The 16,161-nt window shown below is 43.6% G+C and overlaps 1 protein-coding gene across 2 annotated transcripts in view; it reads left to right on the top strand.

Moving 5' to 3' along the window:
* Nucleotides 1–6,844: 6,844 nt before the first annotated feature.
* ZZZ3 (zinc finger, ZZ-type containing 3) overlaps nucleotides 6,845–16,161 on the top strand; it is a 121,719-nt gene continuing 112,402 nt past the window's right edge. The window contains exon 1 of one of the 2 annotated variants that reach the window (XM_011997360.1): nucleotides 6,845–7,010. The gene's annotated coding sequence lies outside the window, so the exon portion shown is untranslated. Of the gene's footprint in view, nucleotides 7,011–7,583; nucleotides 7,674–16,161 lie in introns of those variants that run through there. The other variant, XM_011997361.1, reaches the window with a different exon arrangement.

Raw genomic sequence — 16,161 nt, 5'->3', positions numbered from 1 at the left:
TCCTCAAATAGAAGAGTGGTTAAATAAATTATGCAATCATTTATCAGGGTTTATTTTTATTTTTTAGAGATGGGGTCCCACTGTGTTGCCCAGGCTGGGCTACAATGGCATGATCATAGCTCACTGCAGCCTCCAACTCCTTGGCTCTCAGGTGATCCTTCTGCCTTAGCCTCCAGAGTAGTTGGGAGTACAGGTGTGTACCACCATGCCTGGTTAATTTTAAAATATTTTTTGTAGAGATGGGATGTTGCTATGTTGCCCAGGCTAGGCCTGAACTCCTGACTTCAAGTGATTCTCCCACATTGCCCTCCCAAAGTGCTGGGATTACAGGTGTGAGCCACCATGCTTGGCCCATTTCTTAGGGTTTTTGAAGAATATTTAATGACATAGAAAAAAGCTCATGATCCAGTGAAAGAATTAGGATATATGACTTCAAATCAGATTTATATACAAGGGGAAAAAACCAGTGGTTTCTTTCAGGCAATAGTAAGTAGTAGTAGTAAATAAATAATAACTTCCATCCCATGTAGGGGGCCTTGCATCAACTGTTTTCTTTCTCTGGAGTGTTTTTCCCACCTTTGCCCAACTCCTAAATGCATTCACACTTTAGAAGTAGTGAATACATACTTCATCTCAGATTGGATGTTGCTTCCTCAGAAGTACTTTAGAACATGTATGTACTTTTGGGCATATGGACATATTCTTATAGTGACCTGCACTTTTTTTTTTATATATTCTCCAATTTAAAAATTAAAAAGTAGACTTTAATGTCGAAAATGCAGGCCGGGCGCGGTGGCTCAAGCCTGTAATCCCAGCACTTGGGAGGCCGAGACGGGCGGATCACGAGGTCAGGAGATCAAGACCATCCTGGCTAACACGGTGAAACCCCGTCTCTACTAAAAAATACAAAAAAAAACTAGCCGGGCGAGGTGGCGGGCGCCTGTAGTCCCAGCTACTCGGGAGGCTGAGGCAAGAGAATGGCGTAAACCCGGGAGGCGGAGCTTGCAGTGAGCCGAGATCCGGCCACTGCACTCCAGCCTGGGCGATAGAGCGAGACTCCGTCTCAAAAAAAAAAAAAAAAAAAAAAAAAAACTAGCCGGGCGAGGTGGCGGGCGCCTGTAGTCCCAGCTACTCGGGAGGCTGAGGCAAGAGAATGGCGTAAACCCGGGAGGCGGAGCTTGCAGTGAGCCGAGATCCGGCCACTGCACTCCAGCCTGGGCGATAGAGCGAGACTCCGTCTCAAAAAAAAAAAAAAAAAAAAAAGAAAATGCAAACTTGGGGAGGGCAGAAAGATCACACACAAGGCTGTCACTTCACCCTTGGAGGGTTGCACAGCGGCTGGCAGAGGCGCTCCTCACTTCCCAGATGGGGTGTGTGTATAGGGGGCGGGGGACGGCCGGGCAGAGGCTCTCCTCACTTTCTAGATGGGGTGGGGGCCAGGCAGAGGGCTCCTCACTTCCCAGACGATGGGGTGGGCCGGGCAGAGGCGCTCCTCACTTTTCAGACAGTGGGGGGCCCAGGCAGAGGCGCTCCTCACTTCCCAGAGGGTGTGGTGGCGGGGAGGGCACAGGGCAGAGCGCTCCTCACTTCCCAGACTGGGCGGCAGCTGGGCAGTGGCGCTTCTCACTTCCCAGACAATGGGAGGGCCGGCAGAGGTTCTCCCCACTTCCCAGATTTGAGGGGGGAAGGGCAGAGGTGCTTCTCACTTCCCAGACGGTGGGAGTGGGGCGGGCAGAGATGCTCCTCACTTCCCAGACAGTTGGGGCAGGGTGCAGGGCAGAGGTGCTCCTCACTTCCCAGACGGTGGGGGGCCAGGTAGAGGTGCTCCTCACTTCCCAGACGGTGGGGGGCCTGGTAGAGGTGCTCCTCACTTCCCAGACGGGGCGGCGGCCAGGCAGAGGCGCTCCTCACTTCCTAGATGGGGTGGGGGCCGGGCAGAGGAGCTCCTCACTTCCCAGACAGTGGGCCTTTGGGCAGAGGCGCTCCTCACTTCCCAGATGGTGGCAGGGGCAGGGCAGAGGTGCTCCCCACTTCCCAGACGGTGGGGGGCTGGGCAGAGGAGCTCCTCACTTCCCAGACAATGAGGGGACTGGGCAGAGGCGCTGCTCACTTCCCAGACAGGGTGGCGGCCAGGCAGAGGCGCTCCTCACTTCCTAGCCGGTGGAGCAGCAGGGCAGAGATGCTCACTTCCCAGACGGGGCGGGGGCCGGGCAGAGGTGTTCTTCACTTCCCAGACAATGAGGGGACTGGGCAGAGTCACTCCTCACTTCCCAGACAATGAGGGGACTGGGCAGAGGCGCTCCTCACTTCCTAGACGGTGGAGCAGCAGGGCAGAGATGCTCACTTCCCAGACGGGGCGGGGGCCGGGCAGAGGTGTTCCTCACTTCCCAGACAATGAGGGGACTGGGCAGAGTCACTCCTCACTTCCCAGATGGGGTGGTGGCCGGGCAGAGGTGTTCCTCACTTCCCAGACGGTGGGGCGGTGGGGCAGAGGTGCTTCTCACTTCCCAGACGGGGCGGGGGCCAAGCAGAGGTGCTCCTCACTTCCCAGACAATGAGGGGACTGGGCAGAGGCACTCCTCACTTCACCGACGGGGTGGGGGCCGGGCAAAGGTGCTCCTCACTTCCCAGACGGTGGGGCAGGGGGGCAGACGTGCTCCTCACTTCCGGACGGCTGGGGGAATGGGCAGAGGTGCTCTTCACTTCTCAGAAGCGGTGGGGGCCAGGCAGAGGCGCTCCTCACTTCCCAGACAGTGCGGGCCGGGCAGAGGGGCTCCTGCCATCCTAGATGGTGCAGTGGCTGGGCAGTGGCGCTCCTTACTTCCCAGACAGTTGGACGGCCAGGCAGAGGTCCCCATCATTTTCCAGACGGGACTGCAGCTGGGCAGAGGCGCTCCTCACTTCCCAGACCTATGACCTACACTTTTCATGAATGGTACTAACCAGTTTCAATTTATGTGATTATATTATATTATATTATATTTTATGTTAATTTTTATTTTTTTTTGAGATGGAGTCTGGCTCTGTCTCCCAGGCAGGAGTGCAGTGGCCGGATCTCAGCTCACTGCAAGCTCCGCCTCCCGGGTCCACGCCATTCTCCCGCCTCAGCCTCCCGAGTAGCTGGGACTACAGGCGCCCGCCACCGCGCCCGGCTAATTTTTTTTGTATTTTTTAGTAGAGACGGGGTTTCACCGTGTTAGCCAGGATGGTCTTGATCTCCTGACCTCGTGATCCACCCGTCTCGACCTCCCAATGTGCTGGGATTACAGGCTTGAGCCACCGCGCCCGGCCATGTGATTATATTTTAAATGTCAGCCTCCCTCCCTAGACTGTGGGCTCTGTCCAAGTAGAAACTCCGCTTGCTAGTCGGCGGGGCGCGGTAGTCCTAGCTACTCGGGAGGCTGAGGCAGGAGAATGGCGCGAACCCGGGAGGCGGAGCTTGCAGTGAGCTGAGATCCGGCCACTGCACTCCAGCCTGGGCGACAGAGCGAGACTCCGTCTCAAAAAAAAAAAAAAAAAAAAAAAAAAGACACTCTGCTTTCTTTGTTCACCACTGTATCTCTAGCACCTTGTATGGCACCTGGCATATTTGTTGAAAGAACTACATCAATGATTTTCAAAGTGTGTTCTGAGGTGGCATCTTACCTGCCGTGGTAAGGGATGGAGGAAAATGTCAGCTGGTTGCCTACTCCCAGGTCCTCTTTTATTTGGCTCAAATATTGGATCCTGGCATAAGAATATGAGTATACAAGAAATTTCCAGTGCTTCAGAAAATATTGTACAAACTGCTGAATTAGTTGATGTTAATGTATCTTCCATCTTCAATATTCTGTGATCCTAGATGAGAATAACAAAGGGGGCCAGGCGTAGTGGCTCAGGCCTGTAATCCCAGTACTTTAAGAGGCCGAGGTGGGTGGATAGCTTGAGGCCAGGAGTTTTGAGACCAGCCTGGACAACATGGCAACACCCCATCTCTATAAAAAATACAAAAATTAATTGGGCATGGAGGTGCGTATCTCCACTACAAGGGACACGGGTGGCTGCAGTGAGTCTAGACTGTGCCAGTGCACACCAGCTTGGGCAACAGAGCAAGATCCTGTCTCCAAAAAAAAAAAAAAGAAAATAACAAAATAACAAAGGCCATTTATGAATATATATGTCATAATTAGGGAGTGGTATTTGCCAGGAAGGTTGGCAGTGGTTCCCTTTTCCAGGAGCAGTGAAGCTCCCCTTTCCCACTCTTAATTGAGGATCTCAGGGGCTCCTATCCCTTTCCACTTGGCTAAGAGTTATTCTCAGGCCTGAAGTTTTTTCTTGGCTACCCTCTTTACCATCCATGAAGTGCTTTCTCCTTATCCTGTAGGGATTCCCCAAAGACCCTACAGTCCAGCCATTTGGGGTTACTTGTAGTCCTCTCCCATTCACATACTCATTCATGCCGTTCCCTTAGCCGAGAATTATCTTTTTTCTCTTCTTAGTAAAGTCATCCTGTAACTTAAATGCCAATCCTTGTAAGAAGCCTTTCCCAGAAGCCCTCCTGCGCTCCCGTAATACTTTATTTATGTATCTACATAGAACCTTCTGCAGTTCAAATGGGCAAGTTACTTGTTTTATCAATAGAAAAATACAAATAGTGTTATAGGCTGGGTTCCCAGGAAGCGCACTCTTACATGACTAGTGTGCAGGAGATTTATTAGGGAATGCTTTTGGAATCATCACTTGTGGGAGGGAAGAAAAGCTGAATTGGGCAGAAGCAGCTAGGCTTCAATGAAGTCTCAACGGAATGCCCTAGCTGATCCTGCAAGTTGTTCTGCAGGAGATGAGAAAATCCATCAGAATTGTACCAAATGGAGGTGAGAGGGCTGGACCTTTTATCCCTGCATTGATCAGTCGCTGGATGTGGCCTCTCTGAGAACATTATGACACTGTGACACTGGCATGCCTGAAAGGGGCTGACAACCGATGGCTTGCTATGGGTATGACTCTTGGTGGCAGCAGCTCAGTGCTTTATTCCTGAAGTGGGGTCTGTAAAGTGCATCTCAAGGCCTACCACAAATAGTATATATCTCATAGGATTGTCAGAAGCCTAAAAAGGGTAACATAGAAAAGTACACAGCATTTGGCTTGGCACATAGGAATCAAAAGCATGCTAAGTATGGTTATTATAATAGAATTTGGTTCTATAAGTAGAAAGAGCAAGTTAGGGAAACGTGCTTAGTCTTAGTATAGGGCACTAGTATGTTTTATCTTTCTTTTTTTATTTTTGAGACAGAGTCTTGCTCCGTTGCCCAGGCTGGAGTGCAGTGGCGTGATCTCGGCTCACTGCAACCTTCACCTCCCAGGTTCGAGCGATTCTCCTGCCTCAGCTTCCCAAGTAGCTGGGATTACATGGGATAACAGGTGTGTGCCACCACACCTGGCTAATTTTTCTATTTTTAATAGAGACGAAGTTTCACCATGTTGGCCAGACTAGTCTTTAACTCCTGACACCTCAGGTGATCTGCCCGTCTCGGCCTCCCAAAGTGGTGGGATTACAGGCGTGAGCCACCGTGCCCACCCCCCCTTTTTTTTTGACATACTGCCACCCAGAAACACTGGTATGTTCAATAAATACTTGATGTGTTAATATAAAAATATGTAACCCTTAACCCTTTTTCTTGAAGTAGATGTTACTTTGAGTTGAACTCAAAGCTAAAATACAAAACACCATTGAAACCATTTAATAACTTTTATTAGTAACATAAAAGAAGGCACAACATGTATCCACTTGCCTTAAAAAAAAAATAATGTTCCAAAGGAAAACAAAAGTAATGAAGCAGTACTGGACAATTGTCAAAGAAAAGCGCCGGTTAATGGCTTCTACCACTGGATTTTATATTTTTGGAACATGATCTTTATAGCCAGGGAAGGAGGTTTAGCTGTTTTTCCACAGCTCATAAATGTTGTTTATCTTCATTAATGTGTGTTGGGCTTCATTTTCCTACATGCTCAATATAGTTGGTAGATCTGTTTTGATACTACTGAGCACTGCTTTGTGCCAGACACAATTCTGGGGATACAGTAATGAGCAAAATAGTTTAGTAAGTCCCTGCTTTTAAAAATCTTACATTTTTGGTGGTGAGGATACTGACAAATAAATAAGGTCTGGAAGTTGTAACTGTTATGAAGAAATAAAAGCAGGTAAAAGAGTTACAGCAATGGTGCAGGTGTACTTTTTTGGATACAGTGGTCAGGGCAGCCCTCTGAGAAGGGACCTGAAATATGCATCGAGCATCGACGAGTTAAAAAAAAACTGGAGGAAATGTTCTGCCAGAGAAATCAGCAAGCGCAAAGGCCCGAAGTGGTTCGAGTTTGCGTGGTGTGGTACCAGCTAGAAAGCCAGAGGTGAACGAGGAGAGACAGAAGCATCATCACAAATACACATATGGATGTTCTCCTGGCTTGAGACCACAGTGCTAAGGGAGGTGGGGTTTACAAATCTCTCAGGAGGCCACAAAGAGTAGAATGAAGCCGATTTCCAACGGCGGAGCTACGAGGACGCTTTTCCTCTGTTAGGGCCAGGTTGGACAATTGCAAGGGATGGACTGCAACCCGCTCTCGGAAGACCAACCTTCGCCCAGGGGCAGGGATGGGCCGGGAAGGGCCTCGGCAGCCCCCGACCCGGGGGCGCTGCACGGGCCGCGGTTACCAGCAGGCGGTGTAGTGAGCGCGCCTGCAGCAGCAGCAGCAGCAGCAGCAGCAGCAGCAGCAGCTACCGCAGCAGCAGTCGCCGCCGCCGCCGCCGCCCGCCCGTCCCAACGAGGAGGAGAAAGGAGGGGACCGGAAGGAGCCGCTGGTGCTGCGGGAAGTGGCAGGAGCTGGAGGCGGGGACCCACCTGGAAGCGCCGCGGCGCCGCTATCGAGCTTCCTGCAGCGGTGGCCACCCGAGCAAGTGCCGTGGCGGGGGCGGAGAGCGGCCAAGGCGGCGGCGCCTCCTCAAGTGGCCCGTGGAGTGCGACCGCGCGTGAAAGGTGAGCAGGAGCTCGGGGCACGTGGTGAGGGCCAGACACGGGGGAAGGAGAATGAAGGGGGAGGGAATGGGGGTGGCAAACGATCGGCTTGGGACCCGGATTTGGAGCCAAGTACTGGGAGGGGGTGGGCTGGAGGCGACGACTGCGACGGCTGTGACGGCGAAGCCCCCACGTGGGGCGGGGGTGCGCGCGCACGTGTGCGCGGGCGAAAGGGGGGCGGGGAGGGCTCCTGGGAGGGCGTCGGGCGCGCGCTCGCTCAGTGGCGGCCCACGTGATGGGCACGCCGAGAATCTGTTTCCACGTGACAGGGAGGCTGGCTGAGGCAGCGCGTTGGGCTGTGTTTGTGTAGTATAACCGTGGTAATCGGAGGTTTTTAAGATTGCCGCTTTTCTTCTGTACAAGGGGAAAGGAGGAGACATATAAAGCGGAAAAGACTTCCTACTCAGTGTTTTAAATGTTCACTACTTTGTTAGTGAAGTGCTTTTTAAGTTCCGAAATACTGATTTTTTTCTGTACCGCCATGTTAGAGGAAGCTCGCGAGATGCGAGTGTGTTTGTATCGCGAGATCTCTCGATTCTCGCGGGACCTTGTTGGCAGAGCAGTTGTCCTGGATGGCGGAGCCTTGGGTTCCGGGGGCCTGGGACCCGCAACTCTTTCTACAAGGCAAGTCGTTAGGGAGGGGCCCGGGGCGAGTGCCTCTTGGTGCCGGGATACGTGCTATATCAGCTTCCTATAGTCTTGAAGGGAATACAGTAACCCCATTGAGGCAACACTGCCCTCCCCATCCCCCTGCGGGCGCTCCGCCACCTGCAAAAGCATATGCACCCCTCAGCCGGGTCCTTCTCCCCACGCAGTGATAGTTCCACCCTGTCCCACTCACTGGAAGTCCGGAGCCGTGCTGGTGCAGACCTGATGATTCCATTGGACACTGTTCCTCTTACTTTAAAACGTTCTTGTCAATTTTTCCCTTGTTGCCGTTTTCTCAAGTATTCCAGACCTGTTAACTATTTTGTCGCGTTTTCTGCTGCAGTACCTGTCTCCAGTCTCCTGAAACAGAACTCCTCCCATCTCTTTTCTCTGGGTGTCATTTGCTCATCACCCTGACTTCGTATTTTCAGTAACTTTTGGCAGTATTTGAAGGGCCCATTATGTCTCTGATAGCACCTGAGGTCAGAAGAAAATCCTGCTTTTAATCGTTTTGTACGTGCCTATTAACTCAGTTATCGGTAGGGTTTTAATTACCACTGTGTTACTGACGTTGCCATCTTTGATGTTTAGGGATGGTGGTTTTACGTTATATATTTAGGGTAACAGACTGTTTGTTTCATGTGAATTTTTATTTTTATTTTTGAGACGGAGTCTCGCTCTTGTCGCCTAGGCTGAAGTGCAGTGGGGCGATCTCGGCTTATTGCAACCTCTGCCTCCCGGGTTCAAGCGATTCTCCTGCCTCAGCCTCGCGAGTAGCTGGGTTTACAGTCGCGCTTCACCACGCCCGGCTAATTTTTGTATTTTTAGTAGAGACGGGGTTTCACCGTGTTGGCCAGGCGAGTCTCAAACTCCTGACCCCAAGTGATCCACCTGCCTCGGCCTCTCAAAGTGCTGGGATTACAGCACTGTACAGGCGTGAGCCACCGCGCCTGGCCTCAGATGAACTTTTTAGTAAAGAGCAAACTCAAACTTTGGTATCAGAGTTTGAGCTTTATTTTTCTTAAATGAGTTTGAAATCAATTTAATATTTCTCTCCAATTCCCTAATGTCTCAGAAATCAATTTACAATATGCCTTTGTTTTTTCGTATTCTTAAGTAGTGTTTGGATTTTTATTTTAAGTAGTTGCAGTACTAAATAGGGAGTGGGGAGTTAATTACAAAACGAATCAGGTAACTAGTTCATTCATAGTTTGTTTTTTAAAACTACAATTTTTTTTTTTTTTTTTTTCTGCACGTCATACAGAGGTATATAGTATAGAGTAACACAGTACTTGTTTCAAGGTACCACAAAGTTCCATTCCTCAGTCTTAAATCTCTGTAACCAGCCTTTGTGGTTGCTCTGTATCATTCCAGATATTTCCATGCTTTAGTTTAGTTTTTGTTTCTTAAATGAAGGGGAGAAAGTGTTGTTTTAATGGGGTGTCAACACAACATTGGCAATCAGTAAACATTTTTTAGCTAAATTAAATTTTTATTTAGTGATATGTGCCTGTCAAGACTCATGTATGCATACTTAGATAAAAAGCAGATTTTTTTGTTTGTACTGGTTTTTTTGGTAGTATAATCTTGTGAAAATATCACAAGTGGCTTATTTTTGCAGTAAAGTTGATTTATTGTGCTTAGTAGCTTTGCACAGAAAGTACATGTAAAACAATATTTAAATAAATTAATGTTTTATCACTTGAGTTTTATATTTTTATGTTTAATGTTTGTTACATATTTAACTTTATATATTATATGTTCTAAACTGTAACCTAACTATATAGGAGTTTTTCAGACGTTTTAAAAGCTTATCAGTGTGATTAAAATGGTAGTTCTGACCCTGCAATTTAGTGATCTCAATTGGAGAGTGGTAGACATATTAGTAGTTCGTACAAACAAAGGTATATATACTTGAAGTTGCTAAGCGGCTTTCATTTTGTAAGTGTTGTTTTTGTAATTTCCCCCTTAAACCTACCAGTAATAATATTTATCAGACCAGTCACATAAGAAAAGTGTCCACTCTTTGGGCAATGTGGTTTTTTGTTGTAACAGTGCAAGTAGAAATGTTGAGGAATAGAAGTGAGCGTTGAGAGATACGATGTTGGAAAGAGGAAAAGGGGACGTTGGGAGTGTAGAGGTTGATGTTGAAATGGAATTGGACAAGTTGGGGAGAAAAGAGGAATGTAGAAGGTTGACAGTGAGTCAAGAGCCGTGGTCCAAGAATAGTTAGGCTCATAATAGTTGGAGGACAGCCGAGTCCGTATTTGAGGCAACTTTCTCCTCCTCTTTTTTTAAGTCAGTTCTGGGTCCGTTCACAGAATTGCTAGATATTTCCTGTCATAAAAGTCAGCAGCTTAAGGTGATACTTAATTGAAACCTTGTGAATTCTTTACTTTAGATAAAGCTATTCTGTTAAATAACATTTGTTAAGTACATTTTATTATTATTTTTAGAAGTAGAAAATTGTGAAAGTGACAATGAGTTTGAAGGTCACAGTTCTACAATGGCCTTTGCAAAGGTATCTGCATAAATTTAGCTTGGTAACTCTGCCTTTAATAGTCCATGTACATCTGATCTATGAAATAATATATGTTCCTTGTTCTTAGGACTTTTGTTTTATAAACTCTTCAGTAGTGGGTCTTGGGAATTACCAGTCTTTTACAGACACGAAATTATTTGTACTTGGTAGAAATATACTGAGAAAAATCCAAGGAAGAGGAAAAATGTGTTTTTACATGGTTTGTTTTTGCTTGAGTAAAATTTAAATAACCAAGAAATTTAATTTTCATTTTTCTCAATTATTACAGTCATATAAATGATGAGAGCTAATGAACTTCAGTGATCAGAGGAAATTAGTAACAGTGATGATATAATACTGATTCATTCTCACTTGAATTTTTTCCTTAAGGTCTGACACCATGCCTGTTTCCACAAACCTGTAACTTTAAGTTGCCTTAAACTGGCCTGGTGGCTCACGCCTGTAATACCAGCACTTTCGGAGGCTGAGGTGGGAGGATTGCTTGAGACCAGCAACAACATAGTCAGACCACGTTTCTACCAAAAAAAAAAAACAAAACCACAACAAAAAAAAACTGGGCGTGGTAGTGCATGCCTGTAGTACCAGCTACTTGGGAGGCTGAGATGGGAGGATTACTTGAGCCCAGAAGGTTGAGACTGCAGTGAACTGTGATTGCACCATTGCACTCCAGCCTGGGCAACAGAGTGAGACCATGGGTCAAAAATAAAATAAAAACACCTAAATTTCATATGAAAATTCAGTTTGGAGTTGCCTACAAGGAATAGTTGCTAGAAGAGTTTCATTTTTATAGTAGTATTTACTAGAGATTTGGTGTATACTCTGGTGCAAATTTCTGTCGTTAATGCTCTGATAACTACTATAATTGTACTCTGAAAACCACTCTCAGTAAATATTTCCCAAAGTCCAAAGTCTTGACTTGATTATTTTGTTTGACCCTTTGCTTTTCACTTTTTCTGTTTTTCTTTTCAGCTGATCTTTCTCATTTATGTAGGTAATTTTTGTCTTATTAGAGAGGACTGAGTGAGTAACTTGCCCTGAGGAGACTATCACTTTGTGATTAATCAAACTATTCAGGTATTATTATTACTGTTGTTTTTGGAACTCCAGTATATTTGTAAGTTAGAGTCAGTGATTCAGCTGACATTTATTGCTAATGACCTCAGCCATTTGAAACATAGCAGAAATCCTGGACATAAAAAAACTATAAGCCTTCAGAATGACTGTAACCAAGTATAATAAGCCATTAGGCTTTATTAGGAAACAACTAATTAGAAGTAGTCCACAGATAAAAATCTTCAGTGTTGGCCATTGGAGTTAGGGACATTGGCAGCTGAAATGATATCTTCAGGGGAAAAGGAAGAACTATTAAAAAGTAGGTGGAACTATGGTAGAATACTGTTTTAAGGCCGTTACATAAAGACATACACTCCTATAATCATTAACTTCTGAAGGAATGACAGTATCATAGAGCAGCCTAGTAAGTTGATGCGTCACAATGATGACTTTAATAATAAACCTTTATTCTGTGTATTATGTTTAAGGAAGTAAGAAATTGGTGTCTTTTGAGATTGCTATAAAAGTAAACATTTTTAAAACTCTGTTAATTAAATGTTACGTTTCAGTTTTCTGGAAAATTTACTTGTAGATCTCTCCTTATCAGATGATACCAAATAAAAATGGTACTATTGTGTGTGGAACTTCCTTTGTTTTATTTTATTATTTTAACCTATTTATCTTTCTACTTAATATTTCAAGGAAACTCCCAAACAAGACTCTATTATATTTAATATTTGATATCAGTAATGAACAACCAGTTGCCTAAAGATTAGCACATTTGCTAATGAAGAAAATAGTAAAGCAGATAATTAGAATTAGTAAATGACCTATGCATATGATTCAGTTGTATAGTTTTGAATCCTGATATTGAGTCTATTAGCCCAAGTGTCCTAAGGTGCCAGGTTTTTGTAGTGAGTTTTCTTCGTTGCATTGCTGGCCTTCTCTGTCTAGTATGTTAATTTAAACCTTATGCTTCCATTAGTGGTAAAGTAGATAGTCTTTGACTTGTGTATAAGGTGTGTATATGTATTTTAATGATTTTGAAAGCTGGCTTGAGGAATTAGATTTTGGGAATTAATAGAATTATTATTAGAATTTTGATATATTGCTTCCATTATTTTAATGTATATTTTTTACATATTTGTGGGTAAAAAACATTTAGTTTGATGTCCTGCTTTTTAACCTACTGTTAGGTAACACTTTCCCATTCTCACAATGCATCTTAATAACTATCATTATAAATGATTGTAAAATGTTCTGTGCAGTGAACGTATCACGTTATCCCCCATGCAAAGAACATATTTATACACGTTTCTTGTATATAGTATTATATCTCTGTTGTGTATTGCCAGAATTGATTTTTTAGGTACATGTTAAAGGCTCTTAAAACATACTGCACAATATTAATGAAAAGGGATAAATTTGTATTCTCTTTCGAGTGGTGGTTATCCTATACTCATCAACACTTAACATTTTTTATAAAGGTTTAATGGGGATGTATGACATACTGTGCTTTATTTCTTTAATTACTGAGGTGAAGCATGTTTATAGATGTATTTATCTTGTGATCTTTGAAGATAAATAGAATTTAACATTATTGCAGTCAAACATCTTTTTGTTTGTTTGTTTGTTTTGAGATGGAGTCTTGCTCTGTTGCACAGGCTGGAGTGCAGTGGCACCATCTCGGCTCACTGCAGCCTCTATCCCCCAGGTTCAAGTGATTCTCCTGCCTCAGCCTCCTGAGTAGCTGGGACTACAGATGCATACCACCATGCCCAGCTAATTTTTGTATTTTTATAGAGATGGGGTTTCGCCATGTCGGTCAGGCTGGTCTGGAACTCCTGACCTGAGGTGATCTACTTGCCTCGGCCTCCCAAAGTGCTGGGATTACAGGGGTGCGCCACCGTGCCCAGCCCAAACATCTTGATATAATTTTGTTCTACTGATTTTATGAAATTCCTCCCTTTTTAAAACTGTAATAAACAATATTGGTTTAATTCTGTTTGTTTAGTTTTTCTAAGTTAGATTTAAATAAATTTAAGTTTTTACCTCATCTGGCATTGGTGTGAAATGAGAATTTAAATATTTTCCTCCACATTGGTAATTTTCTCAACTCGTTTAAATAATGCTGTATTTAATTTTTTAATTTTTCTCATTTTTTTATTATGCTTCATTTTTACATTTTAATGATTTTTATTTTAAATTGTTTATTTTTATCTCAATCCTTAAAAACATTCATATTGTTTTTAGATGATTCTATGATATGTTTAATGTATTTTGCCTTGGCTTTCTTATTGTGGTGTTTGTTTCCTTATTTATTTTTAAGATTACTGTAAGTTGAGAATAATAAAGCTTATTTTTTAACAAAACAATGTTTTATAATTCCTTTTCTTGTCAGCCAAAATTTGAAATAAGATTTTTCCATGCCATATAATTTAGTTGCATTGAATGAAAATTTCCCCTTTCTTGAACAGAGATAAAATGTGAAACTACTTAAAAGTACTATGCTGGCCACAGTGGCTTATGCCTGTAGTCCCAACACTTTGGGAAACTGAAGTGGGAGGATTGCTTCAGCCTAGGAGTTCGACACCAGCCTGTGCAACGTAGCGTGACCTCGTCTCTACAAAAAATACACAAAATTAGCCTGGTGTGGTGGCATGTGCCTGTAGTTTCAGCTACTGGGGAGGATGAGGTGGAAGGATCACTTGACCCCAAAAGGTTGAGGCTACAGTGAGCCCAGATTGCACCCCTGCACTCCAGCCTGGGTGACACAGTGAGACCCTGTGTAAAAAAACCCCCAACAACAAACTGTAAGGAGAAAAACTACTTTGGCGGATTTTGGGGAATTAGAGAAATTAACTTCTAAAATTAACAGTTTAGGATGTATGCTTAGAGTGTTAAATAGCAGTATACAACTTGATATCATATACCTCTAATATTTTTAAATTTTTCATTTAAAGCTGTAGCACTTGGGTTACAGAATCACAATAACTTTCTTCTTCAAATGTTGAGATAGCAATATGATACATATACTGAAATTTAATAACACAAGACATTCAAGTAAGCTTTAGGAAGGTACCTATGCCAGAGAGCGTTTTTAATACTGAAAATGCTTACTGTTTACTATGATGCCTTTTTTTCTGTTATGAAATAATTTGTGATCTCAAAATAATTGAAAAAAGGTATTTATGTTTGTTTACATTTTGAAATTGTGATGGCTGCAAAGCTGTTAATTTTATTAAATGGCTTTAATGTTTTTTGTTCACAGATTTTTCTGGTTATAATAATGCTAGTAAGAAAAGCCAGATTTAAGTAACTCTGAGTGTGAAAAAATAATAAATATTTGAAAAAAAAAAAGTGTGTCCTGTGCTTGAAGAACACCTACAGAGAATTGAAGATGAACAATTCGATGTGATGTAATTTCCTTCTATCTTGGGTTATGGTGAGATTTAAAGGGATTGGAACATAACTTACACCTTTTTTTGCTATTGAAATTCTGCTGCCCCATGAGAGATGAGTTGCTTTTTCAAAATGTCACTGAAATGGTCCAGGAAATAGAGTTGCTAATTATATTCTGGCACTATTTACCCTCCTTACTAGTTTTTAAAGTTTTTTTTTTTAATTGGTCAGAAGTTCAAGGAAAATAGATCCTGCCATTGTTACACACTTTCCCATTGGAAAGCAGATTGATGTGTTTCATAAATAAAACGAAATAACGCTTTTAGGTGGCTTGGCTGTATTATAGAGGGAACTACCAAGATTATTTCTCCTGGCAAAGGGGTGTGTGTGAGATTTATCCACTGATAGCCCTTGAAGAACTTTGTAATACTTTCTCTTTTTTTTTTTAATTTACATTTTTTTATTTCTATAGATTATTGGAGATGTAATACTTCTCCATATTAACTCTCCACTCCCCACCCCAGACCTATAATTCTTACCTGAACTGTCTTCACCGTATGTAGATTTTTATGGTGGTTTTGCAGTAATTTTTTTTTTTTTTTTTGAGACCGAGTCTTACTCTGTCGCCCAGGCTGGAGTGCAGTGGCATGATCTTGGCTCACTGCAACCTCTGCCTCCTGATTTCAAGCAATTCTCGTGACTTAGCCTCCTGAGTAGCTGGGACTACATACACGCACCACTATGCCCGGCTCATTTTTGTATTTTTCGTAGAGACGGGGTTTCGCCATGTTGGTGAGACTGGTCTTGAACTCCTGACCTCAAGTGATCCGCCCACCTCGGCCTCCCAAAGTGCTGAGATTACAGGCGTGAGCCACTGTACCTGGCCAATGTGTCTTTTCCTAAGGAGAAATCTTTTTCCTTCTTTTTAAATAAAGGTAAATGCAATTAAAGTCTAGTACACATAGAAAGTTCTCATAAATGTACACCTCAGTGAATTTTCAGTGTGAACACACTGGTGTAACCGTCACTAAGAGGAACACTGTCAGAACTCCAAAAACTTGTGTGTTTATTCCGGTCATTAATGGTCCCTAGGTGCCCCCCCCAACCAAGAGAAACCACTTTTGATGTCTAGTATCATAGAATTACTTGCTTTTGAGCCTAGGATTTATACAGTATGTATTGTTTTTGTGTTTGGCCTTTTTTGCTCAATGTTATGTTTGTGAGATTCAACTGTTTTATTGTGTCTTCATCCTGTTCTGATATGGGTAACCTGAGAAATCCTATAACTCACCCTGATTTGTACCTGGAGATCTCAACACTTAGACATTTTTCTCATGGCATTCATAGTTTTCAAGAACTCCTAGGAGGGGACATCAAATAAAAGCCTTCTTTGTTTTAGACTCTGTGGTAGCCTTCTTTTGTGTTTTAATGCTATTTGGGTAAACAGTATATTTTAAAATTTTTGTC

The sequence above is a fragment of the Mandrillus leucophaeus genome, unplaced genomic scaffold, assembly GCF_000951045.1.
Source record: "Mandrillus leucophaeus isolate KB7577 unplaced genomic scaffold, Mleu.le_1.0 Scaffold539, whole genome shotgun sequence".
NCBI classification, from domain to species: Eukaryota; Metazoa; Chordata; class Mammalia; order Primates; family Cercopithecidae; genus Mandrillus; species Mandrillus leucophaeus.
The sequence above is the reverse complement of the archived record's forward strand: the minus strand, read 5'-3'. Positions and strand labels throughout refer to the sequence as shown.